This window comes from Ascaphus truei, chromosome 2 (genome assembly GCF_040206685.1).
Source record: "Ascaphus truei isolate aAscTru1 chromosome 2, aAscTru1.hap1, whole genome shotgun sequence".
NCBI lineage: Eukaryota > Metazoa > Chordata > Amphibia > Anura > Ascaphidae > Ascaphus > Ascaphus truei.
In genome coordinates, this window is record NC_134484.1 from 402769768 (window position 1) to 402789139 (window position 19372).

Here is a 19372-nt window from a genome sequence, read left to right on the forward strand (position 1 = left end):
GTTTCACATTCACTTCCATATCACATATGAGTTTTATTAGATAACATTTCACTTAACTAGTGTTGAGCGCCATACCATCATTCTTCCACATAATTGTTTTAGGCTTGGTCCCCGCTGGCTGCTGCAGCGCCCGCCAGGGACAAGAGCCGCCCCTCAACGGGCCGGGCCCACTTCAAGGGGTGGCCGCCGTGCTGCGCCGTCGGTTTTTCCAGCAGACTGGAAAATTGTGCTCAGCTCACAGACGGAACGCTAGGCCACGCCCCCAGGCGGTTCAGCCAATAAGGGCGAACCTGCCAGGTGACGTCATGGCTGCACCCCCCATCATGCCCCCCCCCCGTCTTTCCCCCTGCAGCTCACTGCAGACCAGGGAACTCGGCTGCATGCGCCGCCAGCCTGGCAGACGCGCGTGCAGCGCAGACAGCGGGGCCGTAGCCCAAGGAAGCTATGCCAGGTAAATTGCACTCGCCATAAAGTGAAATTGCACACAAAGGTGACTGAACGCTCACTGAAATTATTTCTGTGCTAGAAATGTATTGCTAATCTCTTCAGCATTCGAGGAGTTAATCTTTTCTTTTGATACAATAAGATACTGCATTTCCATCAACACATTATTCCTACTTCCATTAGGTAACATGCAAACCATACTGTTTTCAGTAGTTACTTAACTTGAAAGCTTTCATTTATTTTATTTCCCTTTAATATGTGCATTAATACAATCCACATAATGATAAGTATTTATCTATGTTGCCGATCGATTTGTTTTTCTGTGACATTCGGTGAAGATTCGGCTCGGGGGGTTCACTAAATGGATGTAGAGGAATATATTCTGCAGTCAGTGGAAAGCATTTGCATATTAATATGACAAAGATCTGTGGGGAAGATCATGTGACCAGGCACTCACTAGATACAATTGGTGCACTGCTAGAGAGAGCAGGGCTCAAAAAGGGGTGTGCCAGAGCCTGTCTCAGACAAGGAAGTGAATGTTACTTTGTAAACGGTTGCTATAGAAAAAAAAATGCTTGTTACATTGTAATACATTAAAAATATAATTTCAGAGTTGTTTTAAAAAAAATGTTGCAGGTATTCTAAAAGTACAGAACTAATTTATGTAGAATATTACGTGGACTGCAGCTTTAAAACTGAAAAACATGCAAAATCCTTTTTATTTGTTTTAAATAAATCAGTTCTGTAGTATTAAATAATACTGTCTGCTTTTTTTTTTTCTTAACTCCTAATGCCATTATGTTGCATACACAGTCAGAAGGCGGCCATTTAGATAGGCACACAAGCAGGATATTGACAGATTTAAAACAGATGCACCAACCAACCGGCAGCTTAGGTAAGAATGTATAATTATACATCATCCCATGCTTTACATATAAAAATAAGACATTTGAATAAAAAAAAATTGTTTTAAACATTTAAGAAGAGGGAAAGTAGTACAGTATAGAATTGAGGCACTAACGTTGCATTGATCTCATTTCCCAGCAACATTTGCAGAGTTTTCGAGCAATAAATAGAAGTTAGAAAGGCCTGGCGACCTGCAATTAGTCTTGCAAATATTTAAAATATGTTTTTGCACAGAGAAAGTGGTTCTGCTACGTTCACTAAAGCAAAAGTATGGTAATCGATCAATGCATTTTTTTTGTATTCGAACTACTGCCATTGTAATATGTTTTCAGTTCAGTTTTGCTTTGTGTTCCAACCAAGTGGTCATATAGCTTGAAAAAAAAAATATTCTAGGAACATTGTGCAAAGTTGATTGCTTAAATCAAGCATAATCAACGACAGAAAATTCTACTGCGATTTACAGACACTTTCACAATATAGAAATCAACGTTTAGTTTAGATGAATCATCATATTATATCTTTCTTTCTCCAAGAACTCAAAATATAGCAGTACAAAAAGTCATTTGATCAATCCTCCACAGGCTTCAGATAAACCCAACATTAAATGCATGCTTTTTTTCTAAACCTCAATCTAAACTCGGAGCTCTCTTGCCACAATGAACCTGATCTTTGTGTTGTACTTAAGTCAGGCTCCATGTACTGTAGCAATGTGTCTCTTCAATAACCTTTCTTTCTCCTAAATACTGTGAATCACCTCTGTCCTTGAAACTCACTGGTAAGCTCCTGAGGCCATGGGATAAACAGGTTGCACCGATCGGTCAATTAATTACAAAAGCCTAACTCTTCTGGTTTGTTCTCAGAAGTTGCAGAAAGAGAAGTTTACACACAGCAGCATAAATGATTCTACAGTACATAACAATTTCCCTACCGAAAGTTATTTGTCTTCAGAGGGAAGTCCAGGTCAAATAAGTTGGATGTATCGCAAATGTTGAATTCAAAAATGCAATAGCACCTTATCTGTGCAGAGATAGCAAACGCATTAGGAGAGAGTTGGAGGTGTTTAAGAGGGTAGGCGAAAACTGAAATTGGCTGGAAGGAAGTGAGCGAGACCGATGGTTAAAAGGGCAGGAAAATGACATAGGCCAGGCATGGAAGGCACACATATAGGGTTAGGAAAATGTAAGAGATAGACAAAATAAAAAAAAGGAAAAAGACAAGTGTCCCAGAAAAACACATTCCCATGTAGCATGAAGACGCAGGAAAAAAAACTCTGAGGCACATTGGAATTGTTATGAAAATAAGAGGATGAGCTGCTATTCAGGTCAATGCAAACTGAATATATAAAAATCTACACACACATTCCCAGCTTGCTCAAACTCCTACACCCACCACATCGTGAATATATATTTATGCCAAAATGAGTGTTACTGAGCGTGGCAAATGCATACAACATTAGACAGGGGTGCCCAATGCTACATCAAATTGACAAAACATATATGGTAATACGTATAAAGCCTAAATACTTCAATAATAATAGTAATTACTTGGTTATTTAGTTAAACCCTTTGGCCAAAGCGTCGTAAGCCTGCATACCAAACGTCAAGGTAAACCAAAAATGCAGGTCCTAACACTAAAACTGTGAACCCTTCCCTTTACCTCTGTATGAGGGGAAGCAACTGCAGTCTAGGTCTGTCCAGTGAAGAAATGGAGGACTGCTTTTCCTGCAAAATGTCCCCCACGATTGCGTGACCACACTGTGCCAGGGGGGCGGTGGCACTCGATCTGTCCGGCACTCACATAGTTAAACAAACATCCCTGAAGTGCAAGACGGTTCCCATACAGTAATTATGTCTATAAAAAAATGTTACACAAATTAGGTATGAAATTATTTGATTTATATACAAGGTGACAAGGAGATGGATTAGAAAGGGAACACTACTGCAACATAACAAAGCTGAAAATACATTAGCCCAGGCTATGGGTGGCCAACTCCAGTCCTCAAGGGCCACAAAACAGTTCAGGTTTTAATGGTATCCCTGCTTCAGCACAGGTGGCTCAATCAGTGGCTCAGCGGTTGACTGAGCCACCTGTGCTGAAGCAAGAATAGCTTTAAAATCAGGCCCCTGTTGCTGGCTTTGAGGACTGGAGTTGGCCACCCCTGGCCTAATTGATTAGTCGTCTTTTCCGCCACATGAAATTTATTTAAAAAAACAACACAGACAAAAACCGAAAATAATAGGGGGAGCACTGCTGAACAACAATGGAGATTATATTACAGATTTCGACTATTAATGCAACAACGCCCACTTACTGTTTTATTTGCCAGTTGTCTTCCTGAATTTCAAAATATATCACCCGCAGTGATCAAATAGGAAGCCACAAAGGAGAACGTTACCGCTTCCAAATGGCCTGCAGGAGAGTCCTGGGATTTGGCGGGCACTGTGACTTCTCGGACAGGAGCTTTAACGCCAGCAATGGAAACAATCTCTGTAACTGGGGAGCTACAAATAGAGCATTTCAGCTCAGGCGGATCTCCTCCAGTTTTAAATCATTTAAACCATGTTGGCTACGAAGCAATCCAAATACAAAAACTACATTTTGGGTCACCAGAAGAGGGAAAAAATTCAGGAACTTTCCGTGGACATTTCCAAAACAGTTATCATTGGTTAACTGAACAGCCTGGTGCAGGAGTGGCCAACTCCAGTCCTCAAGGCCACAACAGGTCAGGCTTTAAGAATATCCCTGCTTCAGCATAGGTGGCTCCATCAGATAGCCTTAAAACCTGACCTGTTGGTGGCCCTTGAGGACTGGTGTTGGCCACCCCTGGCCTAGTGGTTAGTACTAGAACAACTCCAAGAATGGCTCATTGATGCAAATGGCTTTAAGCCAATATTAGGAACCTTAACAGATTCAGGTGACTTGGAAAACTGTCTGTATTGCGTGGCTAAGAAAGAAAAGACAGACTTTGGTTATACTTAAAATAGAATACCTGCCGATAATGTAGCGGCTTCCTATTGGCCTGATTGACCCGCGATATTTGGCAGCCGTTTTCATTTCCCTAAAGGGAGCCGAAACGGATTTGAAACAAAAAAATTGATGTAAGAAGAAAAAACGACAAGTTGGGGAGGTTGCTGATTTAAAGCTGCAGTTCAGCCTTTTTTTTTTTTTAATTTATTTTTTAACTTCAATAGTTTTATGTGGGCAATCTCTAATTACCTAAAGAACTGCATAGCTGCCGGTCAATTCGTTCTCCGTCTATTGATCGGCAATGTTTGGCGACATCTTTAAATATGGGGAATGTAAATCGTTGCTATAGGAACAAGCATGCTTGTTAAAATAGAATACAAGAAAATTGGTCTTTCAAAGTTGTTTTTTTTAAAACAGAAAATGCTAAAAGTATTTTTTCTTACTACAGAACTGATTTATTAAAAAAAAACACACATGCAGGATATTGCCTGAACTGCAGCTTTAATATACAGTATATAGTTCCCCTTGTGTTATATTGCTTTCTCAGAACTGTGTGCTGCAATCACTTGAAAGATTTGGTAAAATAATCACACAGATTCAGAACAACAAATGTTGGGCATCAAAAAACTTAAATCAGAGACATATTGGCGGAAGTATGCAAGTAACTATTACGGAGCATACAGTGCCACCATGCTGCCAGCAATCCTGTGTCACTGGAACAATTGTTACTCTTGAAACAGGATGTTTGTGTTGATCAATTGTTTGCAAAGTCAATTTATGTGCTATTTTAATGCAAATTCTTCATTTTATTACTCTTGAAAATAAACTTTGCAACATCAAATATCACTTGCCACAGATGGCAGGTGAAAACTGATGGCATGCAAAAGGAATTTGCATCTGCTGATAAATAAGAATGTTTCCAATATACAGTAGCTGAAGTTAATCCAAAATTATTCAAGTTGACAAGCACTTCCAATATGCAAGAATATCTTTCTGCTACGGAAAACTGACTGATTGAATTCTAATATCTTCCACCGGAGACTGCAAGAAAGAACAGAACTGCGCACAAATTGAGATATCAATGTTAAGTTAACATTGAAGTTAACACTAAAGCCAAGGAGTAAAACATTGATTTGTTTTTCTGTGTTGAAGAGAACCAAACTTGCATAATTGTCACTAAAACAAGTTACCAAAAGTTTGACTATTTTGCAATGCTACACATGAATGTAACTGAAATGACTAGCTTTACATGTATTATAACTAGAGTCAGATATTAACAGGACAACAGAGGCTTTAGGTTTCCTACTGTACTGTATATTCTAGTCTTATAACATGCATTTGCCCAACTTTTTTGCCTGCCAGAGGGGCCAGTAGGAACAATTTCATGTTGTGTTTAGAAAAGTGATTTATGTTAAATGGTTCTCCAAGTTTGTCTCAGTATAAGGCCAACATTCTCAGGCTAAGGCTGCGTCCATAGAGAGGGGAGCAGTTCGGAGCCGCGCTGACGCTGAGGCGAGCCTGCTGAATTCTGTGCGATTTCATGCACATGCAGGCGAGCCAGCGTGCGCGATAGGGAGGGGGGGAGGCGGAGCAGTGACGTCGCTGGGCCAATAGCCCGCGACACACCAACGTCAACGTCACGGCGCCGACACGTTGACACTGCCTCGCGCTGATTGGATGTTTTCAGCCGACAACGCTCTGAAAAACAGCTTCGCCTGTCGGCTGAAAAATCCAAAGCCTCAGCACGCCTGCGGACGCTCTCGTGAGCCCCCTCTCAAGGCATCCTCATTGAGGATGCAGGGGCTCAACGCGGAGCGTCCGCACGGCTCAGCACGGCTTCCCTTGCTATGGACGCAGCCTAAGAATAAAAGAAGCAGACATCCAGCCCACATATTGCTGGAGGAAACTGAGCTGCGGGTCAGACTCCTGCACTTGTTACCCCTTCATTTTCTGTCCTCCTCTCTTGCGTAATGCAAACTTACTTATTGCAGTGTTTTGAGTAAAGTGTGAACTTGTTACTCTTGATGAAAAGTACGGGTTCATATTAAACAAAGAAAGGCAGTGTTTAAACCGATACATTTCTACATTGTTCATGGCATGCTTAGCATACTGCACACCACCTGCAATAAACTAATCCTACTGTACAGATGTAGCAAGACTTCCTGTTTTCAGTGCCGCAGAAAGCCAAGTGTTAACCTCCGGTATTTATTTGCAATTCGCGGCTCCCTTACCATTGTCATAGGCAAAGATATTCACTGCGCAATCTGCAGAACGCACATACTGAACTGCAATTACATAAATAACCCCTCAAATAATTCTGCTTGCTGACTGTAGCCGAGGTCAACAAAGGACAACAAAGTGCCGACGTGGCTGTAATCTCGCACTTTGGCGCAGTCACGGGGACAGCAAGTCCGGTTACATGGAGATGCAGCCCATTTTTATAGCTGCTGCCGCACCACCTAAGAACACACAATCATAAAATACCTTTATTAATTTGCTACATGCAGAAGCATCATTTGCCTAAAGCCTTTCTTTCTCAGCCAGACAAAAAAAGCCAGCCCTGGAAAAGAAGAAGATGTAGTAAACTAGGGAGATTGCTGCTTTTCAATGAATATAAAGTGTGAAATCACATTCACATGCAAGTTATGCACAACATCACCTCCTAAAATAATCATAACGTATACGAACTCTTTGCCAGAAAGCAAGGTTTGTCATCTGCTTTGGCAGTGAACACAGTAAAACATTACTTTACCAGCTCTTAATTGTTGCTAAACATAAAATACAAGACAACGATCGAGGCCCAAAAAGCTCTCCTTCTCAATGCAAGATTGAAACAGCCTATTTTCGACCAGTTTTAACTGATTGGCCGGCTTTAACCATGCACTGTGGGTGTTGCCAGTGGAACACAAGTGTTTATACAGAGGTATTCAGAAGGAATATTGAGGAGGAGGGTAAGGGATTGCTGTGCATATTGAGGCGATGTCCTAATTATTGGAGCGGTTGATTTATCCCCCATTCCCCCCTCCTCCACCCCCCCACATTTATTGGACATCGTCACCTGTTCAAGAGTTCACATTATCTGGTGCCTTTCACAGTACTTTGGGACATTATGGTCTGCCTCATTCAATACTTTTTTTGATTACGTTTATCAACTCGTGGTCCACAGGAATTTTAGTAGCACCTTGGGGGGGATTGCCCCATTTTTCCAATCAGAGGAACAAACTTAGTCGTTGGTGATCCAACGAGTAAAAAGAAAAACCGGTGAAACTAAAATATAAAATAAAACTTGTCAAAGTGCACTGTAAAATAAATAAAGTGCACTAAATTAGGGAGGTGAGTTTCAATAAACCCAAGTTAGGGGACACCGAGCAGAGCACTCCATCTAGTGCCCACCGGGAGGCAAATTCTGACACCGCCCCATAGGACTCGGCATGAGCATACTCTGCCCGCATACGGGACAGCAAAATAACCACCAAGATCATGGCTAAAAAGTCTTACAGTACATGAGCTAAACTTAATGAGACTATAAAATAACAAAATCCTACAGTATTTAGCACCTAATGTGAGGTATATACTGTATAAACAAATACAAATGAAAGAGCACCTCACAGCAGAAATATTTTATTGTCGACCAAAGGCTATATTTCATTAGCGAAAAGGAAGGAAGGAATGAATGAAGGAGGGAGGGGGGGGGAGGGAAAGATGGATGTAGGGATAGAGCAAGGGAGTCAATAATAGAAAATATGATGAATGATCCACTCCTAATAACATTTAAATGATGTAGCTGGTTGGTGCATCCACGCCAAGGAGAAGGGGGGAAGGGGATTAACAACTGGGATGTTTGCTGGATACAAATGTTCCAAATAGAAGAAGCATTTATTGTCGACAGAAAACCAACATTTCGGTCCTCCCATGGATCGTCATCAGCGTGTTGCACACTGCCCTGATGAAACTACCGTGGAGGTGCCTGGTCGCTCGGGCAGTTAAAACCTGGTCCCTATGTTGTGGCGCAGTGCTGATTAACCAGCTAGTCACTGCCACAACCAGCAACAGCACAACCTATCCTGCTTTACTAGCACATCAAAGCAGGATAAAGTCGCACTGTGCCCGGGCGTGGCAGTCCCAGACAGGTCAGTCAGCACTGTGACGCTTAGTTTGGCAGGGGAGGTGGGGTAAGCAGGACAGCTAACTTGCAGCAGGATGGAAGGGCAGGAGTGTGTGTGTGTGTGTGTGTGTGTGTGTGTGTGTGTGTGTGTGTGTGTGTGTGTGTGTGTGCCTGCCAGTGTGTAACAGATACACTGACACACAGAGCCACTGAGAGGGGGAGGTGAATGCCCCTTTTTACCAAAACCTGTCTCCTACAAATTCAAGCTGGCTCCTACATTTTTCATATTTTTCTCCACCCTTGTTAAAAGTGGCATCCAAGCAGCATTTTTCTTCATGGCATTGAAGCAAAGGGTCTCCAGAGCTGAACTCCATTTCAGCTCCGGGCACCCCTTGCTTCCTGAGATACTGACCACCGTAGAGGGTGGCTCCAGATCACTAGCTGGGTTCATTAAATGGCAGATTTTGAAAGCTCCCGCATCCTGTGATCCAATAGGAAGTCGTGACATCATCTGAAAACTTTAAACTTTGCCAAGATACCGCTACCCCGTCCAGAGGTAAGTATCAAGAAATGAATGGGGTGTAGTTCCGAAGACCCCTTCTTCAATCCGATGTAAAAAAAAAAAAAGTTAAAAGGCTGCTTGGATTGCTTCTTTAAAAAGTATATTATCGGTCATGAGTGCCCACTGCTTTTCTCTTTAGACAGAGAAAGAGACCACATCAACAATCTTTCTTTTCCGTTATAAAAAAGGCACTGGCTTTCTAGAAGTTCCTCCAACTGTGATACTATTTCTTCTTTGGATCTTCCTGGAGGTTGCAGGACATGCTCTCGAGTTGGGTATCGAGCCAACCATCGAAAAGTGGAGCTCTAGCTCTGTTAAGATATTAAAAACTATCAATCTGCATAAATATGAAAGGGAATATATATATATATATATACAGTGTTCGACAAACCTATACATTTGCTCGCCCCGGGCGAGTGGATTTAACCCCCGGGCGAGTAAATATTGGCCCAAGCAGCACACGTTTGGTACTAGGTGGCGAGTAGATTTTTTGGTGATTTGTCAACCACTGTATATATATATTATATATAAAAATAATACTGTTTAGGTGGGACCTGGTTCCAGATAGATTGCATAAAATAATGTTCCCAAAGGTGCTATGCACCTGTTGGGGGAACTGTGGGATACAAATAATTAAGATCGTTCCTGACATCCTGAAAGTAAAAATTCCCCAAGATCCATATATGACTCTTATACATAAACATTTCACAGATGAAAAAACAAAATAAAATGTGAAAAATGTATATTTGGATTCAGTAGCTAAACACTGGCAGCAAGTAGAACATCCTCCAAGGGAAAACATTGTTAGAAGAATTAATAATGATATATTTATGGAAAAGCTCTAGCATTCTCTACAGAACCTATGAAAAGTTTTGCTATGTTTGTAGGTATATCTTTATTTATATAGCGCCATTAATGTCCATAGCGCTTCACAGCAGTAATACACATGATAATCATATAAATAACAGATAATCCAAATAACACAATGGGAAGAAGTGCTTCAGACATAAAAGTGACATTTAGGAAAAGGAATCCGTGCTCCAAAGAGCTTACAATCTAATTGGTAGGTAGGAAGAACGTACAGTGACAGTAGGAGGCCGTTCTGGTAAGTGTGTCTGCAAGGGGCCAAGGTTTATGTATGAGGTGTAAAGTATCAGCCACGGAAATACTCATATGCTTCTTTAAGGAGGTGTGTTTTAAGATGGGTCTTAAAGGTGGATAGAGAGGGTGCTAGGCGGATATTGAGGAGAAGGGCATTCCAGAGGTGTGGGGCAGTCAGTTAGAAAGGTTTAAGACGGGAGAAGGTTTTAGACACAAAAGGGGTAGAGAGACGGCATTCTTGAGCAGAACGTAAGAGTCGGGATGGTGTCGCTATGTCTGGACCCCCTGGATTAATTATACCTAGGTTAGCCCCTTTTACTTTGACATTGTTTTTGTACATGTGTAACGCAGGATTAACTTGTTGGATCTGTGTTACTGTAGCTCTGTAACTGGAAACTATCAATATGATGCAGTAATTGTACCAACCTACCTTTTCCCTTCCCTTCTTCTGTCCCTATCCCATTTTCCTTGCTATTGTAAAAAAAAAAAAAAAAACTATTTAATAAACAGTATTAAAAAAACAGACACTGGCTTACCTATTCTACGTATAATTTATTTTATTTATAAAAATGTTTTACCAGGAAGTAATACTGTACATTGAGAGTTTCCTCTCGTTTTAAAGTAAGTCCTGAGCACAGAGTTATGATGACAAATACATGGTTACAAATACATAATTACATTAAGTGAAGAGGGTTATTATGCATTATATACCAGGCATTTCATGCACAGTTATATATATATATATATATATATATATATATCACAACAAAAGAAGAAATATATTAGCGCCAACCTATCACTATATAAATTCTCTATAGAGTAAAAATATAAATAAAAGTGAAATGGAAAATGTTATTACAAATAAAAGTAAAAAACCTATGCTAAGCACAGTGGATGTAGTAACAAAAATTTTAAATAATGAACCAATAAAATACATAATAAAATATCAAAAAAGAAAATGTCCAGAAAAATATATGTAAAAGATATACAAATCCCATAATGTTCCAATTGCTATCCAAAAGAGTCTCTGCAGCCCGAATGAAGGGAACATCACTTCCTTAAGATATCTACAAGAACACAGAAAAAACAGGCGCACTCATAGCGTAAAATTGTATAACAATAAATTTATGGAGTAAGGGATAAAAATGCACACTCACAAACAAAGCTGAAAAAAATGCGTTTTTGAGTACAACTCAGCCCGTTCAGACGCAGGAGCCCAAGGAGGAGGACTTCGGTGTGATGTCCGCGGTGTGTCTTGCCACAATAGCCCCTCTAGGTCCTGGCAGGGACCGAAAGCCACGAGGGATGCCGCCTTCCCCTCTCTCCGGTGCTACACAGAGCATACACTGAATAGAGTCTCGCGTGAACTCGATGATGTCAGCGAGGTTTCAGCCGGGGAGAGTTCACAGTGTAAACAGGAACTTGAATGTCTGAATGGCTGGTAGCAAAATGCTAGCAATGCAGCAGGAGTGCAATAATGTAGATGAGTGCAAATAAAATATACTGCACCGACACACTTTATTCGAGCAAATACCCAGTATGTACCTGGCAGATACCTGGAATGCGCCGCTCCTCACCTCTGACAAGCCCCGTTGTATTTGCCTTCCCAGCCTGGGTTCATGCCTGGCTGACGGGCGGCTGATCTGTTAAATGATAATGATTAGGATTTAATAGGCTGCAATGCTTTGCGTGTCTACCAGATGGCATAAATTCATGAATTGTAATGCAGTATATATATATATACTGTGCAGTATTGCAGCCAGCGGGAATAAAATGCTTCAATCCCTGTCTGGAAAATACCTCAATGCACTTGGGCAGAAAACAGTCAAAAACCTCAATACACCCGGGTATACCCGAATTCGTGGAACTAGCCGAGCTCGAATAAAGTGTGTCGCCAGTGTATAACCTGGACAGTAGGCTCCACAGCAATCTCTACGCGTTTCGTCTCAAGCGAGACTTCATCAGGAGATAGTAGCATAGGCATTACATACAGTTATATAGTACACATGACCAATAAGATCATAGGAGGCAGAGGATTAGTAATGAGATACACATGATGAGTATTAGGGTTGGATTAACCCTATATATGCCAGAGCACACATAGATAAGGATTCACAATTTTAATCCTAAAGACCAAGTATGTTATAGCATATAGTATTAGACGCTTCAACCAATGCATAAAATATATATCACAATTATAGACCAGAAATTAAACATACAAGTCAGCCAAAAAAGGTTAACCTGAAGAGTTAAGTAAAATGTCATTGGTAGTTGACTTGCATAGTAACATATATATAATACAGTAAACAGATGTCAATATTTGATAAACAATACCCTAAATATAGAGAGATAGCTATATAACCACTAAATATAGGAGGAGACAACATAGGTGCTAAAGAGACCCAGAGGGACCCGGGTAAGGAAACATGAGACCAAAAAGCTAACAGAACAACTAAAAAAAGGGGTAGTGAGACATATATATATATATATATATATATAATGTAGGTAAAAGGAAAAAAAAAAAAAAAAAGTACATCAAAATTAAATTAAAAAAAATTAAAAAAAATTTTTAAAAATTAAAAAAAAACAAAAAAAAATTTAAATTTTTTTTTTTTTAAAGGTGTGGACCAAAATAGGTAATAAATATATATATAGGAAAAATATATATATAAATGCTGAACATAGAATGGGAAATAATAATAAAATAATAAATGTAAATATAATTAAGAATAAAAATAAAAATAGATTATAGGTGTTTATAACAGTTACAGGCCAGATTAGTTTAGTTTTGAAAAAACTTAAACTGGTGGTGGCTGTGAGAGTCTCCGGTAGGTTGTTCCAGTTGTGGGGTGCACGGTAAGAGAAGGAGGAGCGACCAGATACTTTGCTGAACCTTGGGACCATGAACAGTCTTTTGTAGTCAGATCTCAGATAAGTGCTGCATGTGGTAGGGGTGAGGAGCTTGTTCAGATAGACGGGTAGCTTGCCCAGAAAGAATTTGAAGGCAAGACAGGAAAGATGAACTTTGCGTCTAGACTCAAGTGATGACCAATCTAGTTATTTGAGCATTTCACAGTGATGTATGTTGTAGTTGCATTGGAGGACAAAGCGGCATATTGAGTTGGAGAGGGTATCAAGTTTGCCAAGGTGAGTTTGGGGTGCAGTGCTATATACTATGTCCCCATAGTCTATATTGGGCATCAGTATCTGCTGTGCGATGGCGCTTTCTGACCAGTAGACTTAGGGAGAATTTGTTCCTATATAGTACACCTCTTTTGGTATACAGTAGTAGGTTTTGGAAATCAGGGCATCAATGTGCAACCCAAATGTTAAATGGGAGTCAAAACATATGCCCAAATATTTGAAATTAGTAACAGGGGCTAGGATAGTATTTATTTATAAAAAATGTTTTACCAGGAAGTAATGCATTGAGCGTTACCTCTCGTTTTCAAGTATGTCCTGGGCACCGAGTTATAAAAATACATGGTTACATTTAAAGAACAGGGTTATACAGTCAATTCAGACATTTCGTGGACAGATATAGTTGGAAAATTGGGGGGTACAAGGGATAAAGGGCTTGTGAGTTTCAGATTTAAAAAGAGCAGCTTTAACATCACCAAACATTAGCGAATAGCAGCTAATGGCTCACACCCTTTGGCTGCGCCAAAGGCTGTCCTCCTTTGGGGCACCACAGATGTACACTGCGGGGGGTGGGTCAGATTCAATGCAGCTGTGAATACAAAGTTCTTTGTCTTCTTGGCTCATTAACATTCCAGAAGGTGGTGTTGACGTTCCACAAAGTACAAGTAAATGTATTATGGTTGGTTCTGATCTAGAGCTCATTCATTGGAAGCTTTACACTGGCGACACAGTTTATTACACTGCGGCCAGATCCGCAAGCCGGGAGATTTCCCGGCTTGCTAGTGGCCGCCCCTCGGCGTGCCGCGCGTCATAGACGCGCGGTCACGCGTCTTCGGGAGCGTGCGCCCCCTGCACGCGCGTCCAGGGGCTCCCCGAGGGAGCCCTGGTGTCCCGCGATCGCGGGACAGCGGCAGGGGGTTCCGGGGGACCCGGCGGACCCGGCAGCGGTAGGGAGAGCGCCCCGATCGGAGGGCGCTCTTCCGCTGCTTCGGCGCGCGCCCGTCACTCTCGGGCGCGCGCCAGGCTACTGCTGCGGCACAGAACGGGCAAATGCTCGAATAAACTGTGCCGCAGCAGTAGAAATGAAGCCATGGTCCCAAATAGCAGTGTTAGTGTTTTGGAAAATCCCATTTTCAAGTCTCAAAAAGTCAGATTGAAGTATGTGTCCAAGTACGAAGAGGTTAGGGCTGTGTGCATACAAGATTGTGTCATCCGCATATATGTGTATTGAAACTTCCTTACAAGCTGTAGGAAGATCATTAATGAACACTGAGAAGAGTAGGGGCCCCAGAACAGAGCCTTGCGGGACACCGCAGGTGATATCCAAGGGGTTGGAGTTAGAGCCTCAGATAGACATGTTGGGATCTACCTGATAGGAATGAAACTAGTTTAAATCACGCATCCCAATTCAAGAGCACTTGAGTTTGTTTAGCAAGATAACATGATCAACAGTATCAAAAGCCTTTGCAAAATCTAGGAATATTGCACCAGGAAGTTGTCCCAGTTCAATTTCACACTGGATCTCATTGCAAACTTTTAGCAGGGTAGTTACGATGGAGTGTTTGGGGCGAAAGCCAGATTAGAATTGGCTAGGGAAATTTGTCTTGGTATAGTAATCGCTTAATTGGTAGTGAACACATTTTCCCATGACTTTGGATAGTATTGGGAGAAAAGAGATTGGCCTGTAGATTGAGACAGTGTTTTTGTCCCCATTTTTGAAGATTGGGACAACTCTGGCAGTTTTCCAGGTCTTAGGGATATTGCCTGAAGACAAAATAGAGTTGATATGGGAAGCAAGTGGTTTGGAAATGGCTGGGGCATGAAGTCATAGGAACTTAGATTGCAGTAGGTCAGGTCCACATTGGCTGCTTAGTTTTAATTTGGGGAGCGCTTGTGTAATCTCCTCTTCAGATACTGGGACAAATTGAAAATTATGGGCAATGTTGGGAGAGGGTGGGGCTATAGAGGTACTCCCAGAATGAGGTTCATGTATTTAATTCGGGTTGCATTTCACTAATAAGTTAGTAGCACACCCCAAACGTATTCATTGAATGCATTTGCAATGTCAGTGGGATTTGCCAAAGTACTATCCTCAATGATATTAAATGGTTGTGTATGGCTAGAAGGCTGGAATATATTGTTAACCATCCAGAAGTTAGCTGGATTTGATGTATTCTGGTGAAGATTGTCAGAGTAATATTGTGCTTTTGCGTGCCTTGTGCATATAGTCCACAGGCATCTGTAGTTATTAAGATCCTTGGTAGTGCCAGTTACTTTCTAGCTTTTCCACAACCCATCCCTAAGATGGTAGAGCGATATAAGGTTGGTTGTTACCCACGGAAGGTGGGCCCCCTGTATTCTTATTCTGCGTAGTGGAGCATGTGTATCAGAGTTCTAAGAACTCAAATTGGAAATAGTCGAGTGCAGAATCGAGGTCAGGAATTAAGTCGATTCTGTACCAAGGGCAGCTGGTAAGATCAGCCAGAAATGGCTGTGGGGTAAAGTTCCTACATGTTCAAGTGAGGAGAATTTTAGGGTTTGATTGGGGTGGTCTGATTTTCCTTACAGAGTCCACTGTTGCATGGTCACTGAAAATGTCAGGTCGGATGCCAGAGAATTGAGTTCTGCTGGGACTAGAGGAGAAAATCCAGTCTAGCAAGGAATGGTTGTGAGATTTCAGGTTTGTCCGTGTGGGTTGGGAAATCAGTTGCGTTCAGTTAAATAACTTGAGTTGTATTTTCTTATTTTTAGGGTCAAGCCAATTGTAGTTGAAATCCCCAAGAACTAGCAGCTCACTCTCCTCATTCAGAGAGGAAATTGAGCCAAGAAACTGGGTGATCTCAGACAGGGATTGTAATGGAAAACAAAACAACAATTCTTGCGCTCCTACCAAAGTGGGCTAAAATATACTAGTGACATGTTTACATTTAGGCCTTTTCACATATTTCACAAAGTTTAGTCCATAGGATAATAGGAAATTACATATACTCAGAGTAGGTACCTGCTAAACAAAGTCTACCTTGATGTGGTTGGCAGGCTTGAATCATATTTTGATCAGAAGATGCAACCAAATGACTCCTTTGTCACACAGACGTACAGTAGGTTCTAAATGTAAACATGTCACTAGTATATTTTAGCCCAATTTGGCAGGAGTGCAGGAATTGTTCTTTTGTTTTACATACAGTATATGTAAGATCAATCCTTTTACCAGCAGCAAACTTCTAAAGGGAGGAGTTTGGTAATATGTACAGTCTTTCAGGGACATTAGGGGGGCTTTAGGGGGGCAGTAGATGCCAGCAATAAAAACGGGCTTAGAAAAAGGGAGGCAGATTTTGCCAACTAGGATTTCATAAGAGCGTGGGTTAAGGGGGCAATTTAGGAGCGTAAATTGTAAGGTGTCTGCAATATAAAATAACAACCCTTTTCCTCTATTTGACTTGTATTTCCTAGAAATGGAGTATCCTTGAATGACGATGGTTTTGGGGCTTAGCCATGTTTCTGTGAGAACGATGGCTTTGGGTTTATGCATAAGGCACCATGCCCTTAGTTCATCCAGTTTGGGCAGCAGGCTCCGGATATTTATATGGGCGACAGCTAGACCTTTTTGGAATTTGAAAGGGGTATTCTCAGGGGTATGGGACAGAGTTGAAAAGGGGGGGCCTAGGTTACGTTCAATATCACCTGCTACAAGAGATTAACAGTATAAATAGAAATTTGAGTAGTTGTTTGCAAGTTGTACATTTGTGATGTTTGCCATTAGAATGAGAGGTGGTTGGTGTGCTAGTTTTCAGAGTTCTCCACTAACAGTAGATCGTGCAAGGCTTTTGCGTACAGGCATACCCCGTTTTACATACACCCGTTTTACGTGCACTCGCAAGTACGTACATTTATTTTGAATTGCACCATACCCCTGTGTACGTACGCAGTGCTTCGCGAGTACGGACACCAGGGGCCGGGGCGCGTGCATGGCGGCGTGCGCTTGCGGCGGCGTGCGCACCTCTGCATTAACTCACCCTCCTTCAATCTTGTCCAACGGAGCGAGCTGGAGTGCAGGGGGCAGCGCGCTTGTACGGCTGCGTGCGCACCTCTTCATTGTCTCCCCTCCTTCAGTCTTCTCACACGGAGCGGGAGAGGAGGGGGGAGTGCAGGGGGCGGCGCGCGCACGGCTGCGTGCACACGTCTTCATTGTCTCCCCTCCTTGAAGCTCCTTCAGTCTTCTCACACGGAGCGGGAGAGGAGGGGGGAGTGCAGGGGGCGGCGCGCGCAGGGCTGCGGCTGCGTGCGCACATCTTCATTGACTCCCCCTCCTTCAGTCTTCTCCAATGGAGCAGAAGTGGAGGAAGGAGGAGGGGGGAGTGCAGGGGGCGGCGCGCGCACGGCTGTGTGCGCACATCTTTATTGACTCCCCCTCCTTCAGTCTTCTCCAACGAAGAAGAATTGCAGGGGGGAGGAGCGGGGGGAGCAGGGGATGGCACGCACGCACAGACTCAACTCGGGAGTGCAGGGGGGAGGGGGAACGGGGACAGATGGGAGGGGGAGGGCCATGCAGTACAGTCCTGCGTGCGCTCCTCTCCCCTCCTTGCTTGCTCCCCTCTCCCCTCATTTCTTGCTCCCATTCGTTGCGCTGAGGCTGCCCCTACAGACCACCATAGTTATTACTCACCAATTCACCTCAGCCAATAGGGAAACAGCAGTTCCTGTACTGGAGTTCTGTAGCACATAGAGGCTGTGAATTTCATCACTGTGCCAGATGCCAAGCTGATCAAGGACCTGAGTACAGTACAGCATTGTAAATCACCAAACTCACAAATCAAAGTCAGTCAAATAAATGCACCCTACCTTCATGCCCTTTCTTCTATTTTGGTAAGCACAATCAGGATTTATAACACCTCATAATTCCACCTAGGCTGCAAGCTTGCCAAGTGGTAATCAGTTTTTTTTCCTGTACAGTATATTTTATTCCACGTAATGGCAGATTCAAAGAAAACTCGTAAATCGATTACTTTAGATATGAAGCTTAAAATTATTCAAATGTATGATGAAGGTGTTTCTCAAGCTGAGATCGGTCGAAGGCTAGGCTTCCATCGTACGACAGTTAATACTGTCATGAAGAGTAAAGACAAAATCATTGCAGAAATTAAGAGTGCTACGCCAATTAACACAACAACAATTAGAAAAAGGGATAGCGTTGTTGCAGACATGGAGAGACTCTTAATAATTTGGATAGAAAATCAGACTGCACGCAATGTTCCTATAAACCAGGCAATTATTCAAAGTAAAGCCTTAAGCCTATTCAATGAACTGAAGGCTAAGAAAGGTGAGGCAGCGAAGGATGCAGAATTTGTTGCAAGCCGTGGATGGTTTGATAGGTTCAAGAAGAGGGCTAACATTCATAACATCAAAGTGCAAGGAGAGGCAGCGGCTGCAGATACTGAGGCTGCAGAAAGCTATCCACGTGACCTTGCCAAAATAATTGATGACGAAGGCTACCTAAAACATCAAATTTTTAATGTGGATGAGACTGGTCTGTTCTGGAAAAAGATGCCTGCAAGAACCTTCAATGCAAGAGAGGAGAAAACAATGCCTGGCTACAAGGCAGCTAAAGATAGAATAACCCTTCTGTTAGGTGGCAATGCTTCTGGTACCTTAAAGCTAAAGCCTGTGCTAATTTATCGTTGGCAAAACCCTAGAGCTTTAAAGAACTATGTTAAAGCTAGACTTCCAGTGCATTGGAGGTCTAATAGAAAAGCATGGGTGACTGCAGCCCTTTTCGAAGACTGGTTTGACACCTGCTTTGTACCGGAGGTGAAAGCCTATTGCAGGGACAACAATATCCATTTTAGAATTTTGCTTCATGTAGACAGTGCTCCTGGCCACCCTCAATCGTTAAATGAGCTGAACCCTAACATTCGAGTGGAATTCCTACCACCGAATACCACCTCACTACTGCAGCCCATGGACCAATGTGTTACAGCTACCTTCAAGTTGAACTACTTAAAAAGAACATTCAGTAAGTGTATTGCTGCAATAGACAGTGAAAAGGGAACAGGGCAAGAAGTCCTAAAGAAATTCTGGAAAAGCTACAATATCTTGGATTGCATCAAAACTGTAAGAGATGCTTGGAAAGACATGAAGGAAACAACAAT

General features: G+C 42.1%; 1 protein-coding gene across 1 annotated transcript in view; it reads right to left on the reverse strand.

The window, feature by feature from the left end:
* Window positions 1–19372, reverse strand: part of VPS50 (VPS50 subunit of EARP/GARPII complex) — a 269783-nt gene that overhangs the window by 204336 nt on the left and 46075 nt on the right. The gene's annotated exons all lie outside the window — the stretch shown is intronic.